This window comes from Alligator mississippiensis, chromosome 3, assembly GCF_030867095.1.
Source record: "Alligator mississippiensis isolate rAllMis1 chromosome 3, rAllMis1, whole genome shotgun sequence".
Taxonomy (NCBI): Eukaryota; Metazoa; Chordata; order Crocodylia; family Alligatoridae; genus Alligator; species Alligator mississippiensis.
The window spans coordinates 212467116-212492245 of record NC_081826.1 but is presented as its reverse complement, the minus strand read 5'-3'; the positions used below and the strand labels follow the sequence as shown (position 1 = coordinate 212492245).

The 25130-nt window shown below is 43.1% G+C and overlaps 1 protein-coding gene and 1 long non-coding RNA gene across 6 annotated transcripts in view; both read left to right on the top strand.

The window, feature by feature from the left end:
• AUH (AU RNA binding methylglutaconyl-CoA hydratase) overlaps positions 1-25130 on the top strand; it is a 186225-nt gene that overhangs the window by 33720 nt on the left and 127375 nt on the right. The window lies entirely within an intron of this gene.
• LOC109280798 (uncharacterized) lies at positions 6886-23212 on the top strand. Its single transcript, XR_002087217.2, has 2 exons — positions 6886-20810; positions 22467-23212. It is a non-coding gene; the product is annotated as an uncharacterized LOC109280798 (long non-coding RNA).

The window sequence follows — 25130 nt, the reverse complement described above, 5'->3', positions numbered from 1 at the left end:
CCTCCCCCCTTCATTCCCCTTCCCCCTTCTCTTCTGGAGCTGACAGCCCAGCCCAGCCCAGAGCTGGGAAAGCAAGCTGGGATGCTGGTGGATTTTGATTTAATTTGAACCAGGAAGACGTCTGGAACAGAAGCTTCATAAACTGGTTTCACCAAAATCATTTAAGTTTGATACTACATTCAACCTGGTTTATCTTTAACCAGTTTCAGCCATTTTCAAACTGGTTTATGTGCACTGAGCTTCTGTTCTGTTATAGATTTAAATCAGTTTCTGATGACTTAAACTAATTTATGTGTAACTTCTGTCCCTAGCCCTTTTCTCCAGACCAAATTATTTCTCCCAACTAGACATTGAGCCATTGATGACTACTTATTGACCACAATGATCCAACCCATTGTGTGTCCACCCCACAGTGCTTTTGTCTAGTTTGTATTTCTTTAGCTTGTTAATGCGTATGTTGTAGGAGGCAGTGTCAAAAGCCTTACTAAAGTCAAGGTCTGTCACATCTGCTTTCCCACCATCCAGTGAGCCTGTTGCTTTATCATAGAAGGAAATTGGATTGGTCAGGCATGACTTGCTCTTGGTGAATCCATGCTGGTCACCTTCTTCTCTAGGTATCTCACAATAGGTTCCCTGTGCCACATTGCACAGATGCCACTATACTGCAGTTCATAGGCAGCGTAGCTGTGTTTGGATGGTGTCAGGGAGCATTACGCTACAGCTGTGGTAAGCACAGTTAGATGTGGTATAGACTGCTTCTGTTTCTGAAGATTTGTGGAGCGTCTTGGATTGCGTCTCAGATTTTGTTCTGCAAATGTTGTTCCCTTTAATAATAGACAAACTTTAAAACAAATACAGTTTACATGTTCATGGACCACTTGCGTTCCCTTATTTGTCAACAGAAATCAATTATGTCTGTGATACTTTAGGTGGTGGCTTTCCTTGTTTCAAATATAGTCTCTTAAGACATTTCACATAAGTAGCATTTAGTTTTCTTTTAAAATGTCATATAGTGGAATGTTTCTTTAAAACTCTGAATGTTTCTGTTAGTCTTAATTTTTATTAGCTTGAAGCTTGATTTTTACAAAATGGAAACGTTCAACCAGAAGAGCATCTTAATATGGTTAATGTACCTCTGCTGAACTTGAGCATTGGCACCTGAGTGGTGAAGGAAGTCTGGGGAATAAATAAAGCATAGTGACCAACATACATTATGATACCATCTTTGGTGGTAGCTTTATAAAATCACATTTTTGGTATTTTTTGTGTACATATTTTCTAATCACAATTACAACTATAACTCTGGACTCCTAGGCATAAAATAAAGAAGGGGTGTTTCTGTGTGTGGACTATGTGCCCTCACCTCACTTCCATTATGCATTCCCTGGTATTATTGAGGGGAAACTGGTGGAAAGAGTGAGTCTTACATTCTACCATAAAGGTTGAAAGACTTGAGCACAAGATGTTTTCCAGTGGTACAGAATTTACAGGCAAGGAAACTCCTGAGTAAATGTCAAGCCTCTGAAACCTGATATTTCTCTTCTGGGCTCTGAGACACTGAATCTCCCCTTTGCTTACATCTGCCGTTGTAAATTGAGAGAGTAGCTACAGAGGGGTGGCTTGAGGTCAGATTTTATTGTGGATGCTATCTTTATTTGGCTTGACTTTATTATTTTTAAGCATGGTTTTCAAAGCTTTCCTTCAGTAAAATCACCCTGTTATGGAGTGTGTGAAGTATGATGATTATGCAGCTGCCTGCAAAATCGGAAAGAGCTTTTCCAACAGGTAACATCTGTGAACAGTGTGGATTTTGATGAACTTGTTTATTTTATTTTCAGTTTATTTTGTCGGTAGGTAGTTCTGACGTGTAGTTGCTACTCTGCAGCCAAATACCGTATTTACTTGCATACCACACACTTTTACCTCCAAATTGGGGCTTTATGTTTTAAGTGGGGAAGGTGATTGTGTCAGAATAGAAGCCTGGAAATGCTGTAATGGCTGCTGAGGGTTCTGCTTCTCTCCTTTTCTCCAGCCAGCTTTCAGCAGGGTGGACTCCAGTTTTAACATTCCCATAGTTGTCAGTTCAGCAGCAGCTGTGAAGGGGTTTAAACTAGCTTTTTGCCTGAATTGATCAGTGAGGTGGCTGAGGGTGAGTGAGCTTCTTAATGAGGTCAGCTTTCAGCCATGAGTCTGGAAAAATCCATTCTTCCCTCCACCCTTTTTGCCTTCCCCCCAAAATTATTCAATTCTTACCTTGGGAGGTTGGGGGGTAGGGTGGTGGTGGTATGTGAGGAAAATACAGCAGTAAACATCCACTGATTGTATGCCATATTTATGCTAAGGTGGGCTCCAAAGGCATAGGCAGAACCTTGATGTTGAGCTGTAACTGGATAAGAACTAGCCAGTGTGGTATAATATAAAACACAGGTGTAGGATGTGTTGTCCTTATACAGAAGCTGAGCTTCTGTGCGTTGAACCATGTGATGCTTCTGAATCGTTACGTTTTTCTACAAAGAGAGTATATTGTGGTAGTCGGGTGTGCAGAACAGGATACATCTATCGAGAAAAATATTTATGACCCTTATAACTAGTATTGCCTTAGGTTGGGCCATAGGTGAAGGGAAGGAGGCCAGTTCCCTCTTCTGCATTTCTCTTATTAGTAGGGACTTGCCAGATTAATAGCAGGAGTGGGCTGTGTGGCAGCAGTGGGCTGCACAGCGGCTCCTTTAATTTTGACAGTTCCCCTGTGCACCCCCACTGCTGATTGGTGGAGAGGCTCCCTGTTCATCACCATACTTAAAAATGCGGTTTTAAGTATGGTGTCATTTTTGCTGCTTGCTGCTGATTGGCTGAGGGGCCCTGGCAGCCCTGCTTTTTGTTGCTGACTGGCCAGGAGGCAAAAACCACACCATATTTAAAGCTGCAGGTTTTCACCTTGGGACTGATCAGGAATAAGGGGAAAGAGCAGGGGGGCGTGTGCAGCAGAGCTCGCCCAAGCAGTGAGATCTGTAGTTGCCCCTGTGGTGCTCTGCCTGGGGCAGCCTGTACCATGCTCCAGCTTGCACCCTCCTTCCAGCGTGCACATGTTCCGGCAGGGCTGCCTCCAGTGTGGATGCAGCCACCCAGATGCTGCTTCACTCCCCCTGCCTCCAGTAGTGCCTCTTTTTCCTGCTGTGCTGCTCTGGGCTGGGAGGAAGCTTCAGCTGGGCAGCTCCTGCTCCAGTGCAGGGCTCTGGCTCCAGCTTCCAGCTGCCTTCCACCCACTTTGCCCCATCCTGCACGATAACAGCCACTTCCAGGCTTAGGCTTATTGAAGGAAATGAGGAATGGTTAACTTGGCTCTTTTATGCCCTTGAGAAAAGAGTGGGAGGGCATTTTGGGGTAGAGGCAGTGACCCCAACAGGCAGTGACCCCAACATATGTTGTTGGTTAAAGAATATGTTGTATGCATGGTGTCCATGTGCACTAGAAACAGGATGGAGTGGACATGTATCCCAAATAACCACTGTTCTTTGTAAGGTAAGGACACTTGTTTTCCTCTTTTCCTCCTTGAGCAGAAATATATGAAATGTTCATGTCAGAGATGTGTATTAAGAGTCCGAACTTCTTTTGCCTGGAAAAGCACCATGCAGCTTTGACACAGTTTGGTAATCATCCCTCTCTGTGATACTGACTGTCCTGGAAAATATTATATAATGCAGATTTACATGTGCTAAGTGTTTTACATAGCAAAGCTTAAGACATAGTTCATGATATGTATACTTTTAGCTTTTTCTTTGGTCACCTGTTTAAAACTGCACTCTGTCTGTTCCTGCATCCTGTATTCACCCTATCATGGACATTCCGTATATCTTTTTGTGAAAAAATCCTTGTATGGCTAGTGTGATAATAATGAATTATGGCAAAGTTATTATTTAGGCATGACATTTTGACCATTGGTTGACTTCAACGTTTTCTCCAGTAAAGAGATTTTCAGTAAAGGTTGACTTGGAATGTATGTGGCCAAGAGTTTGCCACGTGAAATCATGATCGTCTGTTTAGCTGTGACATTTAAAAAAAGGTGGGGGGAAACTTACTGAGGAAATCATAATACAAAAAGTATAAGTTTGGGGAATACAGTGTTGTAAAGAATTGTTTGCAAGCAGTAATGTATGTACTGTGAAACTGTTGAAAATGGCCTCGTGGTATAGATTCATCCAAGCATATTGTAGTGACTAAAGTATTTTGTTTACCTCCACAAATACAGATCAAATATAGAAGTCATTGTAAACTTTTTTTTTTTTAAGTGTTACATTAGATAAAAGGAAATCTGATGACTAGTAGTGAAATCCTGTTAGTTTTAGTATATAGTTCTATATACTATAGTTCTATAGTATATAGAACTAAGTATATAGTTCTAGATTGGTTATTTACATAAGTAAAATTTAGTTTTCTATAACTTAGGTTTCATAATTTCTCATTTTTGATGTTTTGGTGTTTTATATGAAACTTTACCTCCTAGTGGGTTTTTATAGGATGGAAATGCATCTAGGTCTAGAACGCTATTTTGACATTGTTACTTGCATGTCTCACTACCGACTGAAAACTTTTGTGGTCGGAGTTGAGCTATTTATCTTTACCTTGAAACCTTTCCCTGATCTACCATGTTTTGTCCAAGAAGTGTCTTTACTTTTAAGATTTGGCAACTTAAATTCTGGGAAAATTCCCCATCAGATCTGTAAAGTTATTATCTTGGTCACTTTCTAGTCTCTCCTCAAAGGTCATCTTTGCCATAATTTACAGAAGAGACTTTAGATGTGTATGGAGGTGTATATTTGTTTAATTTTCACACTATAAGTGATGTTAAGAATGATCTAATATGGTTAGCAGGAACCCAGTGACATAATCTTCAAAGCAGTGAATCAGGAGAGAAAAGGGTTTGGATTTAAATTTTCCATTCCTATTACATACCTGTTTTGGCCAAAGTGGTGAATACTCAGTGTCAATACTTGCACTGTAGTGTTTTAGGATAAACATGTAAATGGGGGAATAAATAAACTTCTTGGATAATAACAGAAAGAAACAAAATATTGCTGTTGACACCTTTTATCATTTGGTCATTATCAGTCTTTTAAGGATTTCATGTTTCAAGACCAAATCATCAGTATTTCCTTGCTCCGGTTGTTTTTGCTTTCAGTGGATTTATGCCTGACTAACGACTTCAGAATTTTGCTAGAAAAAACTGACTTTTCCTTTCTTGGTGTGTAACGCCCTTTTTCTGTTGCAGCTGGTTAATTTTTAAAAATAAATTAACCTGGGTGTGTTGTTTATCAACTGTTTTATGTCATCATTACTAATCAAAATAGATATACCAAGAAGTATCAATTCCTATTAACATATTAAAAAATGCAGTGACGTACTGTGTATGCAAAACACTTGAAGCAATCGCCTGTATCATTTCAGTGCAAGGTCTCTGCTTTTAGTAATTCTATGATTTACTAGAAATCAAAGTAGAACAAACCCAGGGAGTTGAATAGAATTTAGAATGTATTCATATTTCTCTGAATTGCAGGGTTCAATACAAGTTACTAAGAACACACTGCGAACACCACCTTTCAGCCTTACAAATATTAGAAATTAAATGGAGAAAGGAAAATGACATTCCTGAAATTTACTACTAGTAAAGTTAACTCATTAATTAAAGGCAGAAAGTAATATGTGCAATCCATGCACTCCAAAAATGTTGCAAATGATATAAATGAGATACAATGTTACATTTAATGCTGTTTATTCAGTTTCATGGTGCATGTGTATGTATGTATGTATATGTGTGTGTTTGTGTGTGTATAAAATATAGGTGTGTATGTATGTAGAGTAAATCCTCTTTAGGGCTAAGCATAGAGACTGAAAGCCTCTGGATTAGGTTTTCTTGATAATTTTGACATTCAGGATAAATAGGATAAACAACAAAAAAATCATAGTTTTTTTATAGTTGGGAAACTGAACTAATTAAATGGGCAAATATGCATCTTAAATGTCTCTATAACAGGTCTGACTTGGCCTTGGCCCTGCCCCTCCCCCCCCCCCCCCCCCCCCCCCCCACCTGAGCCCCAGCTGGAGGCCTCTGCCTAGCTGGAGCTTCTGGAGGCTTCTGGCCTGGGGCTGTTCCTGCACTGAGGGAAATATAGATAAAGAGGAGGGGTGGGGAGGGAGGCAGGGGAGGACTATGGGTGATCACCCTAGTCTTCAGGGCTAGCCAGGCTGGGCTGGTTCCTGTGGTTCCAGCACTGCAGCTGGGAACCATGTGGTGCTGGGGGAGGGGAGTGGGGCAATGGCTGTGACAGGCAGGGGAAGGGGCAGCAAGAGGGCACATGGAGTGCAGTGACAGCCAGGTGGGATTATGGGGCCCACACTGGTGCACTGGGACCAGCACCAGCAGGGCCCAGAGCGAGGCGGCAGGAGTCTGGGGTAGGGGCTGTCTGGGGCTCTGTGGAGCTGGGCTGCACTGCTCAAGCAGGGGGAGGAGGGAGCCAGCCCAGCTCCACACATACCCACAAACCTATACCCACCTTCCCACCCACACCCTCCACGATATACAAGAGTAAGACTTAATTTTAAGCTATTACACTATCACCTCTATGTACACTACACAAACACATGCGACTCAGGACAAAAGTATTTTTTGTAATGAAATTAATGAATGTTGTAGTACATATTTCATTTTTAGAATATATTTTGGTATATTTCTGGTTCAGGGATGGCAACCCCCCTTGCTGAAAGAAGTAATTCTGGGGGGCAAGGGGAGGGACTTCTGGTGGCAGAAGTTGGGGGAGGGGGGCGGCACTTCTGGTCCCAAGATGGTGACCAGGGGGCGGGGCACATGTCAAGCAGCAGGGCTACCCATGTGGTCCTTGACTGCTTGCCAAAACTCAGAAAGTACCTTCCGCCCAAAAGAATTGCCCATCCCTGCTATTAATCTAAATAAGGTTACTCTAATAAAGAACTGATGAATAAGATGAAAGCCTCACTTATTCCTTTTCTGTGAAATAAAGCAGTATTTTATCTAATATTACTGTAATTATGTAAAACTGTTCTTAGTGAAGTGTGAATTTTAAAAGGGAAGTTGGGTGTTTAAACTTATACAATGACTGACTTCAATAAATACTTCTGTAACCCATCTTATTGTACAAATAACTTTGAAATGCATATAAGAAATGGCTCAAATTAAGTAATTTCTTGATCAACCAGTTTTCAGCATGTTGATTGTTAATATATCCAGTTTTACAAAGTGATATGAGGTATCTCTCAAATCCTGTCTCACATGTATCAGTCAGATAGCTGGGCTGTTGGATATGGAATTTTTTTAGATTGGAGGGAAAAAGGATTTATTGTGGTTAGGTCATGCCCAGTAGTGGTTGGGATATTCTTATGTTCTGTCAATGGCAGTGGCCAGTATTGGGTGTTTTAGAAAAATAGAGACCCTATTGTGAGTAATTATGAGGACCTGTCTCTTGAGTTTCTTTTCAAATCCCAATAAATTCAGTCCTATTAGGAATAGTCTGACCCCTTTTAGGACAGTGGTGACTGCAGGGCCTACCAGTACCCATTCCATGGTGTGTTTAGGTCTTTAGATTCCGTACGTATTGGGTAACCAAAGAATTACAGAGGCAGCTTTTTAGGAGATGGTATCCCAGAAGATTAGGTTATGAACCTCCATAACAAAACAGTTTCTCTGCCTTCTGGTCTTAGAGCCACAGGACTTCACACGGTTTTGAGTAGGTTAACAGTTGGTGAAATTTTGAAATGTCTCACTTGTTAAGTTTGTCCACACCTGTACTGCAGTAATTGTGAACTGGTTTCCCATCAATGACGCTTTGATTGCCACGTGTATCTGTACTCCTAGTTATCATAAGGGGGAATATGTTGTGTTATTATTTCAGAAAGCCCTAGGATAAAGAATCTTGAAGTCATAGAATCATAGAAGTAGGGTCAGAAGGGACCTTGTAGATCTTCAAGTCTGACCCCCTGCCTGGGCAGGAGGGAAACTGGGCTCAGGTGACCCCAGCCAGCTAGGCATCGAGACTTCTTAAAGACCCCCAGGGTAGGAGCCAGCACCAGTTCCCTTGGAAGTCGGTTCCAGATCCTAGCTGCCCTAATGGATGTCTAATCTAAACCTACTCTCCAACATCTTGTGGCCGTTAGTCCTTGTTATCCCGGGGGGCGCTAGGGGAAACAAGGTCTCCCCCAAACCCTTCTGGTCCCCACTAGTGAGTTTATAGATGGTCACCAGGTCCCCCCTCAGCCTTCTCTTGTGAAGGCTGAACAGGTTCAGGTCCCGTAGCGTCTCATTGTAGGGTCTGCCCTGCTGTCCCCGGATCACGTGGGTGGCCCTCCTCTGGACCCTCTCAATGTTGTCCACATCCCTCTTGAAGTGGGGTGCCAGAACTGGACACAGTACTCCAGCTGCGGCCTGACCAGTGTCGTGTAGAGGGGGAGGATCACCTCCTTGGCCCTACTTGAGATGCACCTGTGGATACATGATAGGGTCCGGTTAGCCCTGCCGACCATGACCTCGTGTTGTCGGCCTATGTTCATCTTGGAGTCAGTGATGACTCCAAGATCCCTTTCTGCCTCCGTGCTCTCAAGAAGGGAGTTTCCCATCTTATAAGTGTGTTGCCAGTTACTGCTGCCCAAATGCAGCACCCTGCACTTGTCCATATTGAAACGCATCCTGTTTTTGTTAGCCCACCCTAGCAACCTATCCAGGTCTTTCTGCAGTCTTTCCCTCCCTACTAGCATGCCCACCTCACCCCAAATTTTGGTATCATCAGCAAATTTGAACAGGTTGCTTTTCACCCCGTCATCCAAATCGCTGATAAAGAAATTGAACAGTGCGGGCCCAAGGACCGAGCCCAGGGGGACTCCGCTGCCCACTTCCGCCCAGATCGAATATGACCCATCCACCACCACCCTCTGAGTTATGACCCTTCAGCCAATTAGCAATCCATCTGACCGTGTAGGCATCGATGCCACAGTTTTTTAATGAGGATGGGGTGGGAGACAGTGTCAGAGGCCTTGCTGAAGTCCAGAAAGACTACATCCATGGCAACACCTGCATCCAATGCTTTTATGACCTGATCGTAAAAGGCAATCAGGTTGGTCTGACATGACCTGCCCCTAATGAAACCGTGCTGGTTGCCCCTGAGCATCATCCCTGATGCCGGCCCATCACAGATGTGTTCCTTGATGATCATCTCAAAGAGTTTCCCCAGGATTGAGGTAAGACTGATGGGCCTATAGTTGCCTGGGTCCTCCCTCCTCCCTTTCTTAAAGATGGGGACCACATTGGCTATCTTCCAATCATCTGGCACCTGGCCCGAGCACCACGAGCGCTCGTAAAGCTGTGCCAAGGGCCCAGCAATAACCCCTGCTAGCTCCCTCAACACTTTGGGGTGGAGAGCATCTGGACCTGCTGACTTGAACACGTCCAGCCCCTCCAGAAGCTCTCTAACCCGGTCCTCCTCAACCTTAGGTCTTGAGGCGTTCCCCACGAGTCCGTCTTGAAACACGGTGGGGGAGTCCCGGTCCCTGCACAAGAAAACAGAGGTAAAGAATTTATTAAAGATGTCTGCCTTCTCCTCTGGCGCAACCACCAGATTGCCCAGCGTATCTTGCAGGGGCCCCACATTTCCCGGTGCCCTCTTCATCCTCCCTATATATTTGAAAAAGGACTTTTTATTATCTTTGATCTTGGACGCTAGTCCTAGCTCTATGTCCGCCTTAGCTTTCCTAACAGCCCCCCTACAGGCCCGAGCAGTGGAGGTATACACTTCTTTGGAGATAGCCCCCCCTTCCACTGGGTGTACGCCGCCTTTTTGGCAACCAGGCATTCCCGGACTTCCTTAGTGAGCCAGGGAGGCTTTTGAGCACTCTTGCCCCCCTTGCTTCTTGTTGGGATTGTCACCCCTTGGGCCCTGAGTATCGTCTCCTTAAGGAACGACCACTCATCTTGGGCACTGAATTCCCCTGCCCTTGAGAACCCCAGCACCTCTCCCACCAATCTCCTCAACTCATTGAAGTTGGCCCTCTTGAAGTTTAGGGCTACCGGCTTGCTGCAGGCCCTTGACACCCTGCGCTGGATGATGAATTCCAGCAAGCGATGATCGCTTTCACCCAGGTGGTCAAGGACCTGGAGCCCCCTTACCAGATCATCGCCTGTGGCCAGGACCAGGTCCAACAGGGCATTTCCTCTGGTAGTACTGTGCATCTCCTGGGTTAAGTGGAGGTCCTGTATCTTGGCCAGGAACCTCCTGGAACGGTCCGACCTGGCTGACTGCTCCTCCCAGCAGATGTCCAGGTAATTTAGATCACCCATGACAACTGCATCCCTCGCCTTAAGTGCCTCTGCAGGCTGGCTCGAAAATTCCCGGTCCAGCTCCCCCTCTTGGTTGGGGGGTCTGTAGTAGACCCCCACCGTTAAATCCCTCTCCCCATGACCCCCTTGTATCTTGACCCAGAGCACTTCAGCTTGCCCCTCCTCTGACCCCATTTTGCTGGCAGAAGATGTGTATTGCTCTTTGACATAGAGTGCCACACCCCCTCCCTTCCTTCCTTCTCTATCCCACCTGTAGAGCCTATAGCCCCTAATGCTAACTGCCCAGTCGTGGGATGAATCCCACCACGTTTCTGTAAGCCCCACTATGTCTGGGTTTGAACTGGCTATTCTGAGGGCGAGTTCCACCTGTTTTGTTCCCCATACTCCGAGCATTGGTATACAGGCATTTAAGGCCTTGCATAGCTGTGCTTGCCACCCCCGGATTAGGAAGACTATTTGGACCCCTGTTTCTTACCTGGGCACTCCTTGCACGTGTCACCTGTCTTGCTCGGGTGGCGTCTCCTTGTCTTCCTGCGGCCCCCTCCCCCAGTGAGGCTAGTTTAAAGCTCACCGTACAAGATCAGCTGCAGCAACTCCATTGTGTAAGCCAACCAGGATATGTTCTTGGAATGAAGCAATGTTATTTTCTGCTGCTTCCTTCATAAGGGAGGTGGGGTGACAGGATGGATGGAAAGGATTGGGTGGAAAAGTGACTAGCTGGAAGAAGCTGGTTTTAAGCTACAGCTAGCTTGAGTAAGCACAGCCCGAAAAAGAAGACTGGGATTCTGCAGTCCTCAAGGTCATGTAGCTGCAAAGGCCAGATGAGAGGTGTGGGGCCAGATTGGGCGCACAGGCCAGTTCTGTGTGTTGGAGCCAGTACCAGCCTTGTTGGAGCCTGCACCAGCCTTGTGTGCAGAGCGCATGCTGGTTCCCATCCTCTGCAGTGCTTGCAGCAGTTCCAAGCCCTGGTCCCTCACGCTGTATGCAGTGCACGGGTCTGGTCCAAGACATGCGCTGCAGACAGTACCTGCACCAGAGCAGCCCTTTGTGCTAGATCTGCACAGGGCTGGCCTGTGGGCCTAATTTGGACTGGCCCCAGATGTAGCACATGGGGCCGGTCCACCATGGACACTGCATGCAGCATATTTCCTGGACCAGCCCGCATGCATTGCATGCCGCATGTTCAGCAGGTCCAGACCAGTGTGCTGCATGCAGAGCTCAGAGCCAGAGTGGGCACACATGCAGCACGTAGGTTGGTCTGAGACCCACGGGCAACATTGTGTGCTGGATGATAGGGCACTGTGGGCTGTATCTTTGACATCTATGGAGGAAACAATTTGCTTGGCTTATAGCACGTATGCCCAGAATGAAGGCTGATGGAAGACATAGCCTCTCTGAATTGGCACCCTGACCCCAAAAGAGTTTTAAAAAACTATATACACATTTTAAAAACAAATGGTGAAAATACAAAGGTGTATGGCCCTCTCAGGGGCTGAGTGCATTTGATGGCTGGCAAGTGTTTTGTGCTATGTCAGCAGAGATTGAAACCCTTTGCCTCATGCTCTTCATGGAGTTACACATGTAGGACCAGCTGTCCATCTCTTCACCTTGCAGATTGCCTTCCATGGTCTAGTGTGACACAAACTGGTCCTTGTTTTGTTGCAAGGTGAAGTGTTCAATTTCTTGTGACACTTGTTCAGGTCAGGAAGAAGAAGAGTTGGAGGGTGTTCCTGGAGCTGGTCCCTGTGAGCCAATTTTGTTGGCTTTTCAGTTTCACTGTCTTAGCCTGTCCCAGCAGGAAATTGGCCAGGGAGGTCACACACCTTCAAAGAAAGGCTGGTCTTGAAAACAAAGGTTCTTTATATCATGTAAGAGAGTGAATAAATAATCCCCACAAAGAGAAGTCTTCTTCCAAGTACTCTGATTTAAGGACAAATTATGGCAAAACAAGGAGCTACTGGGGGAAGTAGGTTTATAGAGCTACTTTATAGTTTATACAATGGGGCATATTTAGGAGCAACCCTACAGCTCTTGAAGTATAACAGTTGTCTCTTCTTGGTTGGTTTTTACTGTTTGGTGGTTTGCAGGAGCATATCTTTGTGGTGCAGTAAGTAGGTATATACACACTGTGCCAGATGCCCAAACCATGTCTGTAACCCACTATAATTGGATTTTATCAAAGCAGGGTTAATGGGAATTTGGTGAGGTCAGAAGTCTGACTTTAACCCTATATATAGATATATTGATGTGTGTGTGTTTGTGTGTGTGTGTGTGTGTGTGTGTATAGATTGAAATTAAGAAGACAGAAGCGATGCATCAGCCTGCACCAGGAAATCCTTATGTAGAGTCTACTGTCAGAGTGAATGATCAAACCCTCCAGGCAGTGGACAGGTTCACCTATCTTGGCAGTATGCTGTCACGTGCAGTTCACATTGATGATGAAACCAATGCCAGAATTGTCAAAGTAAGCATGGCCTTTGGCAGACTATGTGCAAATGTGTGGGAGCACAGAAGCATCTGTCAAGCAAACAAAACTGAAGGTCTACAAAGCCACTGTGTTGCCAATCCTGATGCATGCATGCAAAACCTGGACAGTGTATAGATGCCATGCTATGAAGCTGAACCACTTTTATATGGGGTGTCTTGAGGAAACTGATAAGGATAAGATGGCAAAAGAAGGTTCCAAACACAGAAGTTCTCTCACAGGCAGGCATTCCAAGCATCCACACCCTGTTGCTGAAATCACGGATAAGATGGGCAGGCCATGTCACCAGGGTGTTAGATGAACAACTACCAAAGATCTGTGGCAAGTTAAAGGAGGGAAAGCTCTCAGGAAGGCCTGAAGAAATGTTTCAAGGACTCCCTCAGGTCATCCTTGAAATGTCTCAGCATTGACCCGAAATTTTGGGAAGATCTTGCTTGTGATTGTTCCACCTGGCAAAGACTCATCCACTCTGGACCAACAGTCCAGTAGGTCTTACCCATACTGATAAACCCTTATTCATACTGTCACCTACAGTCTACGAGTGAGGGAGAACTGCTGAGACAGAGCAGAAGTGCAAGCGGTGTAAATCTCGCAACAGCAGCACATCCACTGTTGATCAAGCAGCCCAAAATGGCATCTCTTGCTCAGTGTGCCACAGATGGTTCAGAGCACAAATTGGTTTCATCAGTCACTCTATTCACAGAAACCAAACCAACTAGTGATGCCATGGTTATCTTCAAAATTGAGGAACAAACAGCAACAACAGTCCAGACTGAAGAAACACTAAAAATATAAAATCTGCACCTTTTTGGAGACATTGCTTAAAAATACCAAAAAATAAATAACTTGCAGGGTTTTTTTTTTTTTTTTTTTAATTAAATCTGTATCTTGAAGTAGGAAGCATGCCAAACAACCCACCGCTCTAATGACTTTTCTTTTTTGCCTTATTTGGCCTCATTCATCATCCTTGTTCCCTTTTTGGAGGAGAGATTCTGTGCACTCCTGACATTTTTAACTACTGCTCAGAAATTAATCTAGACATAAATATACTTCTCTTTGAAGTCACCATTCAGAGTCCTTTTCTGCAGAGTATGGATTAAGTGCTTGTCCTTAGCTTGAAACTATTTAATTGAATTAAATAAAAAGTAACAACAACAAAAATCTATTTGCTAGAATAAAGAATCACTAATTCATTAGATAATATTTAGTCCAAAACACTGTGATGAGCATTCCTAGTTGGACAAAATGGGAACCATACCATAACAAAGTTCCATGAGAAACTTCTCTAAGCAACTTTATCATATTTGTCTTTAGAACCTTTCTTGAAGCTTTTGATATAACCTAACGAGGTAGGCCCAAAGTCAAGGCCTCCTTGTTATCCTGTGAATTTGTTTAATACTCCAGGGCCATGATTCTCAGTCAGGGAGCCATGGTGCTCTGGGGTGCCGTAAGATCCTTCCAGTGTTAAATTGAAACGTTAAAATAATTTGAAATGTTTAAATAACTTTGGTCAATTACAAAGCGGTCTCTAAATTAGAATTTAAGACTCTACTTCTTTTAGGCTTTTAAAAGCAGCAGCCCACAGAAGAGCAAAAATGCTTCTGTAAGCTGCCAGAACTTTGGCTGAACAGGAGGAGTCAGTCTAAGACGTAATGTAAAAAGTGTTGGTGTAAACACTTTTGTGCTGCTACTGCATACTTACTACATTTTTTACTTGGCTTTTATCTTTTAGAAAAGTAACTCTTACAAATCGTGTAAGATCATCTAAATATAATATTGTGTATCAAGTTGGAAGCCATAGTGGATATCTCGGTGGTCTGCTAGGCACCTCTGATGCCTGTTGTACAGCAGTAATTGTGGGAAGCTTGAGTGGACCTTAAGAATCATGGAATGCTTGATTGTAAATCTCAGTGGCATTTGTCTGAAGCACTTTGCCTTGTTCAGATTTTTTCTTCAAATGGTTGTCCATATCTTTTTCTACTCTTGGTACTTGAACATCCCATGTGTGTGAAGTCATTCTTTTGGTCAGCAGGGTCAGGTGCAGTAATGCCTATGCTTTAGATCTCCTCCCCCCCATGGGCATGAAGGAAAGAACAGGCCAATCCATATCCCATTTTCTTCTTAACTGCCTGTGACAGAAGTATACAATCCTTGCTTTTTGGTGACTCTCCAGCAGTTAGTGATTTATGTTGTATAGCAAGCTTTAAGGGTTCCCATTTTTCCCACCTGGCCATTATGTCATTGAGTGACGTAGTACCTTTTGTGTTTAAGTATATCCCTGAGGGCACTGTGACCACTGAAAGTGAAACAGCTTTCAATATAAACATGCCCACCATCTGTTCTTGTGCTATTAGAAGTTGTCTTCTGTTTGAAAGCATGGTAGAAGCTTTGGTAACTGTGCCCTCCCTGCCCCGCCCCATGAAGCAATACGCGTGCCCGAGACAGAGTTTATGGTGTGTCTAAACATCACCCTAAGGATGATTACATAACATTTTTGTGGTTTGATTCACTGTAGCTCTAGTAAGGATCCTTTGATGGTGCAGAAATATTTGATTCATAAGAGGAATGACTCCTCCAGGAAAAAGCCCTGTACAAGTGGAAGAAATTTGCAACTTGGTGTGACATCGATTATATCCCTTTAATGCACAGATCTCTGCTGTATTGGATAACAGGCATACCTTAACAGACTAATCAGTTAGAGCATGCAGTCTTTCCCAACATGGTATGACTGTTCTTTGGAGGCCACATCAAAGAATTGGAGAATGAGTGTCCATTGTTTTCATTCCAGAAATTATATTTATTGGTTTTGAGGTGTGTGAAACTATTGACAGTTACACTAATTTAGACCCTCGGATATTAATAAAGCCCATTCTATCAGGGCATAGGCAGCCACTACTTCTTCCTAGGAAACTATTTCTCTTTTGGTCTTCTGTAAAGCAGATACTTCAGTTGCATGCCATATTTTACCAAGTGTTCTTCCATAGAAAAAAGTATCCAAGTCTGACACTGATTTGGGAAGAACTATTCTGCAGTACTTAAATGGACCCTAAGCTACTGTCTCTTTATATTAGATTAATAATGACAGATCTTTTTGGCTGCTGGGCTGGATGACTGGCGCCAGGTCTGTCCAGGGGCCGGATCTGGTCTGTGGGCCTGATCCAGCATGCAGTGCTGGCCTATTTAGGGCCCAGTGCAGGCACATGGAAACAGCCTGCCCAAGAACTGATGCAGTTTCCCCATCACCAAATTTGCGGACCCCTGGCGAGACCCACAGACCAGATTTCCATGGGTCCATGGGCTGGGGGGTTGAGCACCCTGCACTAGATTATAATAATATAATTAGAATTTGGGTTGACAGACGTCTCGGAGTATTCTGGTTACCGTAACTTCTTACTCAACAGATCTCCTTGTTTAGTTGCAGGCTCTAATAAAAATGGTATGTTTTTTCTGTTGTTTTGCCTTCAGAGTTGATATGATTTTGAGCTAGATTGTTTTCTTTGTAGAAAGGTGCAGCTATCTTGCTCTGCAGACTTACCTGCTTATGGATCATCAATAAACAACTTGATTATGCCTTTCAGAGCTTAGATTAAATCTGAAGTCACTATTTAGAGAAGAAAAATCTTTTGTTGTTGTTGTCTTCTGTATACTATTTACTTGTATGTTACTCAGAATTGATCTAGAATCAGTAGGGATGCTTTAAGCTTGTAATGCTATTTTTAGAGTTACTTTTCAGTGTAAAACACACTTTAAAAGAACTCTGAGAAATATGGCTTCCTAATAATCGCAGAAAAAATTTCATGATTACTGCTATGTAAATCAGTTAAATCAACATAATTTGCTTTATAAAAACATTTTATAAATAATTATGAAATACTGAATTTTTTAAAGAAATATTAGTGTTCAACAATATGATTCTTCCTAAACATCACACTAGAGCACAAGTAGAAAATTAACAATAAGTGATATAACTGATCTTGAAATATCTATATTTGCGATTACTTTTAATATTCTGATTTTTTTTAAATTGATCATATTGGGGATTTCAGTTTTTTGACTTGATATTTGATCATATCCATTTGATATAATAGTTATGCAGTTTATTACAAATTGTTATTTGGGAACCATGGAGGTTATACAGTAGACAAAGCTATTTTTAAAAACTGTCCTTCTATTTAATATTTCCTTTGTGTATGTCTTGAGTGAAAACGTTAACTTTTTAAAGTTTATTTACTACGTGGTCATATTTGATTTGAATAGAATTTTGGACAGAAGATTGTAAAGGTAACTATGAACTTAGTCCTTTGCACTTGTTTATTTACTTTGAATACAACATAAAGTTAGCTTGTTTTGGATTTTCAAAGAAAATAATTATATATATTTTTTGTAGTCAGTTTTTTACTGATTTTTATTTTCATAGTTATTTTCTGTACGTATATCTTAGCTATTTCTGTGAAGTGAGTAGGAAGATCTGTGTGGTATCTGAAAGTTTTGAGTCACATTTTAATCATGCTGGCACATGTATTTAGTCTACAAAGCACAAGACTTCTTTTTACGCAGGCAAGTGATTTGTTTTTAGATACTGTGGTAAAGTTTTTAGTAGTGCTTGGCTTTGATTTTTTTTTTTTTAACGGAGATGTCAAGCAAAAGGCTGAAAATCTAGAAGATTGCTTGCTGATAGTTAAATAGAAACTAGAACTGATTACATGTATTGTAGCTTTGCCAGCAGCAACTTTTTAAAGAGAATTTTTCTTACCAGAGGAAAGTTTTTGAGGGGCATTGATTTGAAGCATCTGTTTAAAGAATAATTGTCATAACTTTTTATTTATGTATTTTGATGCATATAATTAACAAAGATTATTAATTTGCCTTAAATAACAAAAATTGTTTTTTCCCAAGTCTAACCAAGTTTTACTTCATCTTTAAAGCAAATAGTTTGTTAAATTACGGTTTTGCAGTTCCTATGCAAATCTGCAATGCCACAAAAACAAGTTTGTGACTTCATTCCTGGATGAAGCAACATTTTGGTTATGAGAGATTAAAAAATGGAAAATTATTGCCAAGTTGCAGGGAAAGTTGGTACTACATTTAACAGTCCAAATTTCATTGTAAGCAAGCTACAAACTTTTCTCACAAATAGGTATCTGTGCATTCCATTGGAGTTCGATCCTGTAGGAATCAGTGGCAGCCACATTTCACTTTTTCACTTTTCAGTGAGATTTCCACAGGTGCATCTGAGTGCAAAGTTATTTGTAGGATAACTGGCAGGTGTTTTTAATTGTTTGGAAGTAAGTTACAATAATATATTGAAGCTGGACTTATGCTTCTGTAGTTCAGTTTCAGAAGTAAGGTCTTGTTGCAGATAGAAATGTAGATACCCATTAAATATTTATTTAACCTGTTGTAATTACAACAGATTAAATGATTAATTGGTATTGCAGCCCCTGGCCTGGCTGACACGGGGCTGCTTCAGCTTGGCTTATGGGGTGCCTCTGCCAGCCTGGCACCAATGGAGTGCTTCCAGTTGCCCGAGGTGTGGTGGGGATGCAGTAGCTCCCCAGGGCCCAGCCTCACGACAGACAGGGTGGGAGACTGGGTCCTATCCGAGCCCAGGTCTGGGCAGGGCATGCCATGGGGCTGAGCCATGGGCCCAGGGGAGTTGCCCTACACACTCTTGTTTCCACCTTGCTTTGCCAGGCCCAGTGGCAGCTGTAGCAATAGAAGGCACTGCACTTGGCATGGCATGGTAGTGCTGGGTTCCAACCCGTAGCTCTTTGAAGTCAGACCAGGGGGCGGGACACGGATGGACAGATTGAGCCCTGGGCCTGGGCCTGCGCCTGCCCTCCCCTACCATGGAGGAGGGGTTGCACCCAGTTGCCCAGAGCAACGTGGGGAGCAGGGGGTCCAAAGAAGCCCTGCCTCATAGGCAGCACAGCCCAGGAAACCAGCAAGGGCTGGCAGCCACTGGTGCTCAGCTTCCCAGGGCCAGCTGCAGCAGCCAGCAAGGGAGGGAGGAGCTGCCTGCCTCCCTTCCTCGCACCCTCCTGCACTGCTGCAGCTGACCCCAGGAAGCCATGTGCTAGTGGCTGCAGACCCTTGCTTCCTGGGCTGTTCTGCCTGCTACAGAATGTGGCTTGTAGACTCTGGCGATGTAGACTTGCTTGTAGACTCCCTGTCACCTGCTATAAACAGTCCAGGCTCAAGGCCAGGCCCCTGCTACAGAGTCTGTACAGCCTAACTATTAGGTATTAGTCAGCCCTCCATCTTTCCCCTCCCCATTCCTCCTCCTTGCTCCTCCCTCCCTCCCTCTGCATGGCTTAGCTTTTAGGTATTAGTCACCCCTCCCCCATGCCACTCCTCCCTCCCTCTGCATCCGCCTAGCTTTTAGGTCTTAGTCACCTTTCCCTGTTTCCCCCCCCCCCTTGCCACCTCCTCTCTCCTATTGTTCCCTCCTGCCCTGCCACCTTCTGGTTCCTGCTGGGGCACAGTGGTGCTTCTCTTCTAACCCTGCTTTCCTGTCAGACTGTGCTGGCCCCAGGCTAAGTGATAACCAGTAAACTAGAATCAGTTATTGCTGAGCTGATTGGTTAAACCAGGGGCAGGCAAAATGGTGGATCTGTTAAGCAGCCAGACTTCATTTCCCAGCATCCCCTACTCGCATATCTGTGGCCAGTTTCCATGAAGAGCCCAGGAGTGGTGGGGCCAGGGAGCTGCTCTGGGGCCAGGATTTTGCAGTGGTGACAGCATGGGTTGGAGCCAGGTCAAAGCCGAGATCAGCTGCCTGCATGCCCTCCATGCAAAATCCTGGCCCGAGAGCAGCTTCCTGCTCAGCCATGTGCCCTGCTAGTGCTGTTTGAGCCAGTCTCTGTGGAAAACCTGCCCACTTGCATGCCTTGCCAGTGCTGCTTGGGCTGGTCTCCATGGAAGCCCTAGCCCCACGCTGTCACAGTCCCACAGCTCATGGGGTCTCCATGGAAACTGGCTATAGCAACATGGGCAAGGGCTGCTGGGAAATCAAGTCTACCACAGGCCAGATCAGGCCCATGGGCTGGACTTTGCCTGCGCCTGGGTTAAATGATTGATTAATCACATCCCTAGATATAGGTGTGGTTGGTAATTAATTCGGGCTAAGCTCAATTTCTGTACGCTTCACTAACTTGCATTCATACAGCACCATTATTAATATGTATTAACTGGTAGGAAAGTATCTTTTATATTGTTGTTTGAAAACAGTTAGGTCATGGATCCTTAACTCACAAGTGTACTGTCATTCATTTGTGCAGTTTTGGGTCCTGTGAGTGTCATCCCAAATGCCTTAGCATCCCTCCAGGACCAACATTTATCTTTATACATATTCTCTTTATCGCTCTGTTGATGGGTTGTCACTTTATTACTTGATTGTTGGCATGCAGCTAGGTTAGGCCTTTTTACCATTAGCTAGCATAACTGTACTGTAATGCTATACAACTTCCCCGTCCTACTCACCCCAAGATGTTCAGAAGTCTTGGATTTCTTTGCCCTTTGTGGGAAAGATGAAGGTTCAGGAAACTCCAGAGAAGAAAAATTGCAACAAAGATCATTGCAGTATTGCTAAAGGGATGGCCAACTGGTATCACAACCTGGATGCCCTGTAATTGCAGACCAGAAATAAGAATCTGAAATTGTCTTAAAAGGAAGCTAACCAGAAAAACTGGACCCTAAGCAATATTCCTGTTACCTGTGTAAGTACTGAGGAGCCAGACTGACGTTTGCTACTGTATGCCACTTTTGAATCAGTTTAGGGCAGACAGCACTAAGGCAACTGAGAACAGCAGGAGCTCTGGGTCTGACTTGAAGTCTGGTAGTGAAAACTTGCTTCAAAGCCAGGATTTCTTTTAAATGCAAGATTTTATGTGGATGCTAAGCCCGTAAGAAAATCAAGACAACACTGGTAAGCACACCAGCTTCCCAGGCCTGGAAAAGGGCTCTTAGCCAGTAAGTATCCTTCTTTTGACTGATTTAAATTAGCTTTAATTAAAAGTAGCTGGTATTCTATTCCATGTTATACACTGGGCATGCACTAGACACCACTGTGTTGGACAGGTGTGTGTATAACTTGAGTTCCAACTTCCCTTCAATATAGATTCAAAATAGCAACTGCAACATGATGGCAGAGTGAATTCTACCATGCTCCTTCAAAACTTTTCTGCTGCTATTATCACCTACAGAGCTCCCTACCTTTCATTCTTAAATCTTTTTGCTATAGCAGCATTCTTCCTTCCCCTGTGGGGTCACAGAGTGACTCCATGAAGGGTTGGATTGAAAACCACATTGCTACAGTGAGAATTTAATTGTTCACTTTTCCTTAAAGGTCTGGCTGCAGGCCACTGTCCTTTTCTCTTCTTTTTTCCCTTGTGTTCTCAAGAAGGCAATCTCACTGCGTTTCCTTGGGCTGCTTTAGACTTGAGAAAAGAAAACTTTATGACAGAAATGTATCTGAATACAGTGCAAACCAGGAATTGTGTTCAGGCTGAGAGAGAGGTATAGTAATTATCAGTGCCTCTTTTTTTAGGCTGCAGCCTTCACGTTATGAGGTGTTTCAAAGCATTGTATATAATAGCACTGCATGACGTATTTTCTTTGCATTTTTTTTCAACTACAAAAGCATTGCATCTCAGCGATAGAAATATAGTGGAAAACACTTTTTTGTAGTGTGCTACTTTTTACTAGCAACATTTTACTAGCAAATAAACTGCTCAAGAAACCTGAGAATGCATAGCAATAGCAAGGCACCAATAAGATGATGACCAGAACACAACTAACCCAAAAGGTTTTGAACAGTCATTGCAAAACTTTGTTTTGCATATCTATAGAAGATGCAATATGGAATCTTAAATATAGAAGTTGGAGAGAGAGAGATATGGAAGATGCAGATACAGAAGTTTCCTATTATGGCTCTTAACAGTGCAGGGTGGAGCTTCCATGTCATTCATTCCATTCAGAACATTGGGCAAAGGACATTCTGGTGAATAAACATTGATGCATATCTCGCTGGGCTCTACTTATCTTTCCTAATAAGAGCTTTTTTCTGCTTCTTGGTCACGTGAAACAGCAGTTTGTCCTGCAGCAATAAGCAATGCCTACATAGGTGCAAATGTAGTTTAGTTATTAACATGGCCAACTTGAGCCCCTGCATCACCCTCTCATGCCCCAAAAACCCTGCCTGCCAGTGTACCACTGTGAAATGCAGACCAGCTGCACTTTGTTAGACCCTCCACATCAACGATTCACAATGGTGCTCCCTAGTTCTACTAGGAATAGATGGAGGGTTCATTGAATCAGGGTTGTAAGGCACATGGGAAATAAGGTAGAAATCAGTTTCCCAACTTCCAAACCTTGGAAGTTTGGGGAGGATGGAATCTCAAAGTTGGCTTGTTGGGGAGACATTCTTTTTTAATGGAAATTGAACTAAGAGCAAAAACTCTTTTTTTCCCTTTTTTTTTTTTTTTTTTTTTTGGGTGATATCTTGGACCAAATTATAATTTTTGAGAGAAAGGTTAGACATGCTTTTGGGGATACGTTTTCTTCAGGCCACAACAACATTCTAACCTGGCTGCAATAATTACTTGTTACTTTTCTTACCTTTCACAGAATCTGCACCTGGGTAATCAGGCCATTAATGCCCAACATCTAGCAAAACCTGAGGGGGAATGGAAGAGGAAGAAGCATTTGAATTCCTAGGAAGTGCAAGGGAGTGAAGCCTGGCAAGTCAGGAAGTACAGAATAACTTTCAGGGCTGAGAGGGAGAAGGACAGAGGCACACCAGGACCTGGAACTGAAGTCTTCCGGTTGCTGTCTACAGTGAGTTTTGCAGTGGACAGGGAGGCAATGGAAAAGAACAAGGAGATAGAGACAGCTTTTGGAGATCATAAAAGTTTCTCTGGAAAACATATTCCATCAGAGCTCCTCTATTGGACCAGTACAACAGCCTCAAGCAAGTTGAACCAGATCATGGCTACAGATTCTCAAGAAACCCACAAATGTGACTGCGGAAGTGGTTTCTGTGAGCCTACGTTTTGAGTGTTCCAAACCTAGAGGGTTTCTGCCATTGTTTTTCAGCCTTCGTGAGTCCTGGAGAATGACAAGGCCCTAAGCAGCCCATGACTATACCTTAAGGCTGAAAGCTGTGTGTACTTTCTTTGGGATGGTTTGAACTGATAATTTTAAACAAGTACACTATTTTTCCCTTCTTTTTAGTTGTAGTTTTACTATATGTACTTTTGCATAGTTTCTCACAGCAATAATTATATGCTTTTGCACTTGAACTTTGTAGAAATTGAGTAGTTTCATTCAACTGTAATTTTGAAAATAAAAATTGCATAAGTTCTATAAAAGTACATGTTGAGCCATGAAAATTAAATTTAAAATAGAACAATGAACCTCTAGACCTCACTCGCCGTGACACCTTGGAATATAATCATACCTCATATAGTGAAAGTAACTCAACATATTTTTCATGAAATATGAATGAAAAATTACACAAAGCAAAAGAAAAACATAACTATATCTGGAAACTGAGTTTCAAATAAAAAATCTGTGCATTTAGTCCAAGAATCCAGGTAATCTATCACTTTGAAGAGCATGGCTTGCTGGCTACTGATAAAATCTGAGCCTATGCCTCCCAATCCTTGGTGGGCTTTGCATTCATAGGTGTGCAACACAGGTGTAATACAGGGCTGGTATTGCTAAGTAGCCTCTAGCCTTATCATGAAATAATGACCTCTTCCTGTCAGTCTTTCAAGTGCTGTCATCTGCAGTTGCTCGGGCGATAGTTCTTTTTTTGCGATCCTATTGTCCAGTAAAGGCTTCATCAGCCAGGTCAGGAGGGGATGAACTGGGTTTTCAGAAAAATTGAGCATTTCTAAGCCATCCATGTCTATAATGGTACCTATAGAAGTAAATTAATTTTTTAATTAAATCGAAGGTTTGAATTCCTGAAGATGAGCATCATGAGCTTTTCCAAATTTCTGTGGCTTAATGTTGGTGAACCTGCTGTGGTGATCAACTAAATTTGGAATACAAATAGTACTTTTTTTAATGAAAGCTATGGCTGGGGCCATGGAGAAATGGCAAAAGGGGAATGTATCAGTTTCCACAATGATGTTTGGGAATCCTCTAAACTCAAAGCCATAAAAGGTCACCTCAGGCTGGCATGTCTTTTATAACACAGATTGACAATACATCTCTGGGGTCTGACTGCTTATACCAAATTGATTAGTTACTAATTATCTGGTTAACACTCACAGTTGAGGACTTTTCAAATAGTGATGACCATGCATTTTGAATACTCAGGGGGTTATGGTGTCGATGTGCCACCACTGCAGATCTGGGTTAAATTTTGCACAGATCTACACACAACAGCCTATGGCATCCTGAAATTCTGCAGCCAATTCCGATCATTTCAGCTCTGCAGAACAGTTCTTTCCTATCAGTATATGTTTGATGAACCCAGACATGAGTTTGCACCAAGTGAAGCTGATATAAGGAAGGTTCTTTCAGACATAGCTGACTTATTTCTTAATCCTATTTCTTTTTTTCCCTGTGTCCTCCCCGTGAAAGCACTGGTACCTACACCTGGTCGTGTTAAAACCACTGCAGAAGATGGTTAATGCGATATCCTGGCTGATGCTGTGTATTTGTGATGAACAGCATAAGGAGCTTAGGGTACTCTTATTGGTACCAGCTGGTAGCAGAGCAGTTTGAACATAGTTTTTGCTAGCCAAAGAGGAGATGGATCACAGTAATGTGGGAGACGAATCATGTTGGGGCAGGTTGTTGTTTTTTTCTGGGTGGCTTCTGTTACTTTGTCATGATGCATATATATAGGCTTAATATGGGGGAAACAGTGACTGTTGCTGTAGAATTAGCCAGCTGGCTGAGGATGGGCACACTTACTATGTATCGTATAGCATGCAAAAGTTAGTACTCTTCCCTTCATCTCTAACCTCCATGTAGACAGGAGCTGAGCAAAGAAAAACTATTCTGGTGTGTGGTTTACAGCCTCTTGCTCAGAATCTGCAGCCTTGGGATATTTGTTGAAAGTGGGTGTGATACACAGGATAGACTGAGCAGATATGGGGTTTCATCTGTAGTCTGTGGAAGAAACTGAAGCTATGTCATGACTCGCACAATATATATTTACAGAATATATTTTTCAGATACTGTAAGAATATTAAACTTTGGCAGAATTGTACCAGCTCCAAACAGATGACACTTACTGCCACATTAAAGCGGAAACCCAGAGAAAAAAATTGA